Source organism: Tachysurus fulvidraco, chromosome 26 (genome assembly GCF_022655615.1).
Source record: "Tachysurus fulvidraco isolate hzauxx_2018 chromosome 26, HZAU_PFXX_2.0, whole genome shotgun sequence".
NCBI classification, from domain to species: Eukaryota; Metazoa; Chordata; class Actinopteri; order Siluriformes; family Bagridae; genus Tachysurus; species Tachysurus fulvidraco.
Window position 1 is genome coordinate 9,336,847 of NC_062543.1, and position 9,201 is coordinate 9,346,047.

The 9,201-nt window shown below is 39.3% G+C and overlaps 1 long non-coding RNA gene across 2 annotated transcripts; it reads left to right on the forward strand.

Annotated features, from left to right (window-relative positions):
- Positions 1-978: 978 nt before the first annotated feature.
- LOC113656683 lies at positions 979-7,402 on the forward strand. Of its 2 annotated transcripts, XR_007139607.1 has the most exons (5): positions 979-1,016; positions 1,103-1,149; positions 1,214-1,300; positions 1,385-1,585; positions 6,998-7,402. It is a non-coding gene; the product is annotated as an uncharacterized LOC113656683 (long non-coding RNA). The 2 variants fall into 2 exon arrangements; XR_003443971.2 differs by lacking the exon at positions 979-1,016 and having other exon boundaries at positions 1,028-1,149; positions 7,102-7,402.
- The last annotated feature ends 1,799 nt before the right edge of the window (positions 7,403-9,201 follow it).

Sequence of the window (9,201 nt, forward strand, 5' to 3'; positions counted from 1 at the left end):
TAAACCTAGTGTTCAACGTATCTGACACCAGATATGGTAAGGAATCAGGGCTCTAAAGATTAATAACTTCTTTGCCTTGTTTCAGAACAGAGACAATGGGACAGCAACTACAATCACTGTCACAAAGAAAGTCAGTTTCTGACACTGAGCATATATAACAACACACAATGCAAAGAGAAAATCCACAAAAGACTCGTGGTGTTCCCGGTGTTTCCACTCATGGTTTGTGCTAAACAACTTTCTGGAGTCTTCACTTATATCTTCAAACTGTCTTTGTCTCTGGTATCTGCCACCCAAGTGCCTAAAATCCACCATCATTGTGCCAGTGCCAAAAAAACAAACATTACTTCTCTGAACAACTATTGACCAATGACCCTCACTCCAATACTAAGTGTTCTGAGAGGCTTGTCCTCTCCCACATCAAATTCTCCACAGTGGGCTCTTGACCCATATCGGGATACTAGATTTCTTGACAGTTTCCCCAAGTAGTGAACCTGGCCCTTTAGTGAGGTGTGTGCTTAGTCCCATTCTGTACTCTGTCTGCACCTATGTCTGTGCTCCTGCCTCTGACAACAATATCATGGTGAAGGTTGTGGATGACACAACTATAGCAGTGCTGATCAGGAACAACGATGAATCAGCCTACATAGTGGAGGTATGAAAATGTGTTTGAGAACAACCTGTTTCTGAACACTGGAAAGAACAAGGAGCTCATCATCAAGTTTAGGAGATCCCAGAATGGACTTAGGTGTGCATATTACCTGGACCAAAACAGCACTGCACAAGTGAAAATCACAACAGCAATTATTTTTCTTGAGTACACTGAAAAAGAGAGCAACACAGGAACTACTGATAACTTTTTCTGCATTCCTATTGTAGCAGAGTGAGTGAGATTAATTGCTTGTTGGGTCACGTGATAAGTGAATAATTTATATAAAGGCAGGTTTCGGGTTACCTGGCTATGCGTCATTTTTGGCACCGCCCTCTCGTGGGACCCCATTCATGGTTTTCTCCAGGTACTGTATGCGTGTTTAACAGCGTGGTAACCTGTCCGACAAACTTTATATGCGTGCCTACTCATGTGCTTTGTTTAACACCATAGGACAATATTGTTCCACTGATGTTGGCGTGGGCTGTCTGCTATCTCGGGTACGTGCGTATTGTTGTTTTATACGAACTGGTGTACTGAAATTTACGTGTGGCACAATTTCAGTGTGGGTTGGCGTCCAGTTTGTGAACAAGAAGATTTAATCTAGTGACGATGATTGCGTTTAGTGAGAGTTACAACTGCTATTCGCTGGTACGTATTATTTCGATGCCTGTTTGCGGCGGTTTATTTATTTATTTATTTATTTTTAATAACATACTGTTATATGCTCGGCAGGTTGATCTGGTTGTCCGACCACTTTCTGAGGGATGAGAGGGTTAAGTCCATGGGTATGACTGCGCTGCTGTTTTGCCTCTGAGAATACCGTTGTGGGTCGCTCTGACGCCAACTCCGCACAACGGGGCTTCACTGTGTACCGGTATTTCAGTCGGCAGCTCTGTTTTACGTGAACTCTTCCCTCTGCTGAGTCGTTTAACGGTGAGTCACTTAGTCAATGTCTTTTTATTTATTTATTTATTTATTTATTTATTTATTTGATGTTACTTGTCTTGGTACTCCTCTCTGTGTATTTTGTTTGTTTTCTTTGATTTACGTGATTTAATATCACCGTTAGTTCTCCCTTGGTCCTGTTAGAATTGAAGTATGCACTATTCAATCTGCACGTACTAAAATCTGTATTAGTGATTGTAAATCTAGTAAATCTGCACATACCAAAATCTGTATCAATGATTGTAAGTCTAGTAAATCTGCATGTACTAACTATCGTTAATCGACACCATCTCATACTGTCAATAAGTAGGTCTTTTGCCCCCTTTGAATCTGGGCTATTTGGTTTGGTTTGGTTTGTTTTTGTTTAATTTATATTGAGTATTTAAATTGAGAGGAATTACTGTTTCAGTTTTGGAATGTTGATTTGTTTGTGGGTTTACTTTTGATATACTTGTTTGGTGGGTCGTCTTTGAGGGCGAGGAGATAATTGCTGTACCTATTGAGGGGGGCTTTTACACTGTGCTGTTTGATTAGTGTCTTCCATACAAGTGTTGTGTGTGTGTGTGTGTGTGTGAGTGGTTTGGCTTGACACTGTTTGTAGCTGGGTCATGTTATCTCCTCTTGCTCTTGAGAGGCCTGGTCATTTAAAGTATGTTGTGTTCTGTGTGTTTGATTTTGTGTTATAAGTGACTGAAGATTTTTATTTTTTTATTTTTTGAGAATCTTAATTCAGCTAAACTGTAAAAAAAAGGTTTATTGTGCTATTCTCATGCCCTCGTCTCTTGCTCATTATTAGGTAATGAACCTGTGTCCTTTTGGGACTGTTCCCCTCATAAATTCAGGGTTGGCGTAGTCAAATGTTGTGCCCTTAGGGGCTTTTTGGGCGTTTTATAAATCTTTTAATATAGAATTGTTACACTCTTTCCCCTACTGCTCTGCTACACTATGCTGTATCTAAATTGCATGGCAGCGGACAGGAGAGCATTCAACATTTTATTTCTGGTGTTCAAAGGATCATCGGTACTTATCTCCCAGCACTGGAGGACATGTATAGAAACACAGTGTCTCAGAAAAACATCCAGCATCTTCAAGGATTTTACCCTCCCAGGCCACCGTCTTGTGACAATGAGTCAATGGATCCTTGAGTAGAATCCATATGTGGAGGCTTATTAATGAGTTAAAAAGCACTGGCAGACAATCCAAAAACAGTAGCAATCTCATGGTAACAAAAACAGGCAGAAATCATAGTGGTCACTCTGCGCTCTTCTGAAATTAACAACTATCTCTTTAGACAGGTGGTGGTTGTTTCTACACCAGGTAGTGTAGCTTTTGCACGTCTTCTCTGTATGCTGACTCGTTTTTGCTGATAATCTGGATAATGGAGTAAATGGATGCCCTATTGTGCATGATTGTGATGTTATAGACAGTCAGATCAGCCTGCATGTACTTTGAGAGTGAGCAATCAGACTAGTCCAAAAGACAGAAACCAGCAACGTTATGCTTCGCCTCTGAAAGCAAATCTGGGGAGACTCCTGTGCTCAAGCAACATGCCTACATGTATATGAAAATATGCATCCTTCAGGATTATCGTCACAAACCAGTCTTTAGACCTAATCTTTGACCTAATGAATGTTGAAATCTCAAACTTGTATATTTCAGTGTATAATTCAGACCATGCAGGTCCAAAATTGGTCAGAGCTTTTTGGGAGGGGAATATGCTCTATAGTCACTTTCTCAGAGAAGTACCTAATGCAGTAATGAAGTTTGGTCTGTGCAGATTGGCAGTTGGCAGCATACCTTGAAAGAATGAGAACATGAGATGAACTGGATTCTGTAGACTTTCATTTGTATGTATAGTAGTGTATATATACATACAATTGAGGTCATAAGATTGCATTCCCCTTGCTGACTGAAATTTCTACTGAAAAATGTTAGTTTTAAAAGAAATATGAGGGCTCTCATAAATTGCAGTTGGTTTTATTAACTTTTGAAGTGAATAAACTATTTCACAAGTTATTCACAAGACAAAATAACTGAAGTAACAAAATCAGTTTACATACAATTGATTCTTAATACTGTTACTTGTGAGATCAACAACTCCTATTACAATTTGGCATAGTCCCAATTACAATTTTGTATTAGTGATGTATGTAATTGTAATGTCAAATTTTCAACAGGATGAACAGTGTAATTTGTTATCTTGTTTAAATATCTTTTTTTATTTATTTAGTATTGTCCTTCAGAACACAAAATTTACATCAAACCTCCTATTCAAAAATTTAAATACTACCATATTGCCTTCTTAAGCATCAGTAAATGTGCACCTTTTGTGATAGTTGTGTGCAAGCCCCTCAAATTGTCTTCTGTGTGGAAATATGGATCTCAATCACAGCCTCTGCTGGGAAGCGGTCAAAAAATACAGAAGATTCTGGAAAAGCAAAATGTATGCAGGATCTGATGGATTTTTCTAAAGAATTGTGGGCAGTTTAACCGTTTTAATAGTTTATTTAAGGCAAACTAACATAAAAAAACAAACTTAAATTGATACGATCCTTATTTTTTAAAATATTATTTTGTAGATTCAGTAAGTGGTTATGTAAATTTAGGATATCAACATTAAATACAAGCATAGGACAGGTGACATGAATTATATTCTCTGATTATCATGTTACAGTGGCAATTGTTGAGGGTTAGGCTGTATTAGACAGTATGTGAACAGATAGTTCTCGACACTGATGTGTTGGAAGCAGAACATTTTTGGGAAGCAACTTTGGCAGTAAAGGGCATGAACTACTAGGTGAGAGTATATCCAAAACACCTGGGGGCTCATTTATAAAACTGTGCATAGGATCCCTACTAAAAGTTTACATGCGCCCAAAAGGCAAAAATGGCGTACGCGAAAAAATATTCCGATTTATAAAACCGTGTGTACGCACACCTGTAATCAATGTTCCCGCAGATGTGCATACGTGAACCAGCCTCATATCCTGCCCTGTACATGCCCATTACACGCTCCACAACTGTGCGGGCACGAGAGTGGACCTCGTTATGAGTTTCCTCTGGGCTCTGAGGGTTTAAAAATGGGGTGGGGTGAGATGTCGCCTGCAGGTTATAATCATATTAAAAGCAACATTGTTATAATTATATTAAAGACAAAATTTACAGTTTCTACTTTTTTAATATTGTTAAACTCACCAAGAAGCCAGCCATCACGTACTGCGCCTGCATTTAGACTGTTCCCTACACTGCTATGTGTCAAGATAAAGGAATCATGTGTTGAACCAGGCCAGCGTGCCACAATGTTTGTGAGGGTCATGTTGGAGTCTTGTTGGAGTGCCACATGCTTTCTATTAATATAAGCAAATTCATTTTCAGATGGTGCCCTTATAGCAACATGAGTGCAGTCAATTGTGTGTTACATTTGCGAAACCAGACATTGCTGCAAATTGCATTTTAATTTCGGCCTGTTCTCGCACAGTGTAGGGGAACCTGATGTATCGACTACCCATATTAAGTATATCATTCAAAACGACAGATATTATGGCACTCAGGGATGGCTGTGATATACCAGACCTATAGGTGAGATGATGGATTCCAATAGAATTATTTCATATACAAAAAGGTCATAGAGACAAAGTTGAGGATTACTAATAGTTTTTTTAATATAAATAATTTACCTGTCTGCCAATTCCCACTGGAAACAGCCGGTTGCCAAGAACCCCAGAGTGGTGAGGACTTGTATTTGGACTGGGATGGCATGGTTCTGGCATGTTGCCCCCTCTAATCCTGGACCCAATTCAGCACATAGATCCAAGAGCACAGCTCTAGGGAATCTAAATCGGCTTATTAGCCAGTCATCATCATGGTCCCTGAAAACTCGTTCTCTCTTTATTCTGCCATGGCACAATCCTCCAGCAGTGCCATCATGAAGCATTACATACCCGGGTCACCGGAGGATTTATGTTTCTAGCTATTAGACTGATCGTTAACACCTTGATAAAATCACAGAATTAATTTGTGGGCAAAAATTTAAGACGAAAATGTTATAGTGAACACATGCTTCTTCATGACGGTTTTGTAATGAACACCGTAATAGTTAGGACCGATAATGAGTAGTGATTGTGCTTCATGACTGTATTTGCAGACTTTGACATTTTAAGATATTTCATTTTTACACTGTTCTGCAGTTCGCTAATAAAAGGGTATTTCATGCTATTCTGTATCACATGTAGTCGCGCCATCTCCTCCTGTGCTCCCGTTGTGGACAATGTGACTATAAGGCAGAGCTGAGTATTATTTTATTTTTTTTAATACATTTTGAATTATGTTTGGATTTTACTAGATGTATATAGCCTAAAACAATAGTCACAAATAACACTGTTGTATTTAATCTTCATGATAATGTAGATATAACGTACGGGGTGAAAATTAAATGTCATTAATTCTTATAATCTTTCTTCCCACAAGAAGAAATTATATTTATATTTATATTTATATATTTGTATTTATATTTATATTATATTTTCTATAATCTAACTTCAGTTCACGACCTCACCATCTGTCACCAATTCCCTTTGCTCCAGAATGTGCGCACACACGGCTCAAAGTTTGCGTAAAGGTGCGCACATTTTCCCGTCAAGTTTGTTTTTTATAGATCACGACCTTTGCATGGGAACTGGCGTACGTATGTTTCCAGGTCCGTTTTTGTGTGTACGCACGCCAGTTTATTTTTTCTTGGACGAACGAGCAACAGGGTGATTCATACCCAAAGCTCATTGCAGAAGCAAAGGCCTTCATGGGATTATGGTGTGATTCCACAGAAGAGCTAATTTAACACAAATTGCTTAAAAATGTTTACAGTGGTACACAAGTCAACCCAGCTTGCTTCTTAGATAGGTTGGTGCCCCCGTGCAGACCTGTCAATGGGTATGTGAGCATCAACCATGGAATATTGGAAGAAGCTAGCCTTGACTGATGAATCATATGAAACATGACATCATTTGGAAGGCCAGGTGCATGGGTACCGCTTATCTGGGGATGAGATGGAATTAGGAGGTGCTATGGGAAGAAGGTAGGCTGGCAGTCATAGCCTGTTCTGTGATGTGCTGGGTCCTAGCTTTCATTTGGATGAAGTTTTGACATGTACCACCTATCTGAGCATTGTCACATTACAACTGGACCATTTTAAGGCACCCAAATCTCTTAATTTCAGTGGTCTCTTTCGGTAGAATAACAAGCCCTTAATATATTCTGATATTCTGATGTTTGGTGTCATATACTTTACATATATGTTTGCCACATTTGCTTGCTCGGCTGTGTATTTTTATTCAATTTCGATTTATCTTGAGTTTATACTTTAACTCCTTACTTTTTGATATCTTTATTTATTTGTTTTCCCAGTGCCCGCGGCTAGCTGGTTAGCATCACTAGCCTGTTATGTGGCTAAAGGTAAGGCTCGCACTCACTGCTTACCTGGTGCTCGTGTTCTTGATGTCGCTGCACAGGTACCTAGGGTCCTGAGCAGAAAAACCTTAGCTGTGGTTCTTCATGCCGGCTTGAACAACAGCAGCCTGAGGCAGTCGGAGATCCTGAAGAGGGACTTCAACACCCTGGTGGGGACGGTTCGCAGGACAGCACCCATGGTGAGGATCGCTTTAACGCTTTAAATCCAAATTTCAATAGCCATTGTCGGAACTCAGAGCCGGTCTCCAAGTCGACACATCACAGGGTGATCTCCACACTTAGACTTTTTGGTTACTAAAGACTGTTTTAGTTAAATTTAACTGTTAACTCTATAATTACTGCAAAAATACTGAGAAAACTCCTCAGACCTGGATGAGAATGAGCAAACTTCTTTATTATGGTCAATCAGACAACAAATTATAATTTGCCAAATTCAAAGTAACAAATTGCCAAATTCAAAGTATCAAATTGCCAAATTCAAAGTAACAAATTGCCAAATTAAAAGTAACAAATTGCCAAATTCAAAGTAACAAATGAAAACCCCCAAAAAGAGCATGTCATGCAAAATCAATCAAGAAAAACAAGAACTCTCGCGACATCCTTGCGAAAATAAAAACCACCCACCTTGACCCGCGGACACGGGCACGCGCCCGCACGCGCCCCTACGCACACACACACCTTCGCCCCCAAAGAACCAAAAAAACCTCAGATATCTTCTCAATATATACCCTGGCGCTCCTAGGAGCCCAGGTGCCATATCACCTTATTTACCGGAATCATCTCCTATGTTTTCTAAATACACTGACCCAATTTCCCCTTATTTCCCATTACCTTTCACCCATATGCCCATTTATGGATTTTCCTCCCCTTATTTTTAATGACCTCAGACTAAACACCTGGGCCTTCTTCAGTCTGCACAACAAGTTTATGAGCACCACATGCCCATTTATGGATTTTCCTCCCTTTAGTTCTCAGGGCCTAGGTCTGTGGACCACTGTTTTTTTCATTCTACATAACATGTTATTGCTCTGGACCAAGGTCTGAGAACCATGGTGTTCTTCATTTTCCATAACAATTTATGAGCTAAGGTCTGGGAACAATGGTCTTTTCCCTTCTACATAACAAGTTGTTATTACAAATGTGCTCAGACTGACTAGGCCTGACAGCCCCAAATCTGGTTGCAATAAACATCTTTGGCCTACAACATCACCTACATGTCTTATGACAGCAATTGTAATATTTTGCAAGGCCTAATACTTTACTTTGGTTATAGTATTGTAAGGAATAATATTTTAATTATTTCTACTAAGATTTTTTTCCAACACCATCCTCAACACATTGACACAAATGCACACATAGCTCATCCGATAGAAATTGTGTCTGTTCCCCGAGTAGTGAGATCAAAATGTAGATGCGTGAGAACTTAAAATAATCTTACTGTAATTAGACCAGAAAAATGACAAAGAAACAAACAAACAGTTCCTAAAGTTTGGGCTTCTGAACATTAGATCACTTGCACCCAAAGCACTTATTGTAAAAGAAATAATCTCAGAAAATTGCCTTACCGCACTCTGCCTTACCAAAACTTGTATTAAACCAAATGACTACATCGGCCTAAATGAGTTTCCACCATCAGGATACATCTATAAGCATGAGCCTCATCAGACTGGTCATGGAAGTGGTGTCGCCACTATCTTTAGTAATTTCCTTACTGTTACCCAGAGAGCACAGTATAGATTTAATTCTTTTGAAGTGCTTGTCCTTAATGTTACACTACCGCACATGCACATGAAAAAATCCCTGATGTCTCTTGCTCTAGCGACCATGTACAGACCCCCAGGGCCCTACACCGATTTTCTTAGAGAATTCGGCGATTTTCTTTCAGACCTATTGGTTAACTTTGATAAAGCATTAATTGTAGGAGATTTTAACATTCATGTTGATGACACAAACGATGCGTTAAGACTCACGTTTATGGACTTACTAAACTCATTTGGGGTTAAACAAAACATCACTAGAGCAACTCATCGTCTTAACCATACACTAGATTTAATAATATCACAGAGAATAGATGTCACTGATATAGATATCCTACCTCAAAGTGATGACATCACAGACCGTTACCTCGTACTGTGCACACT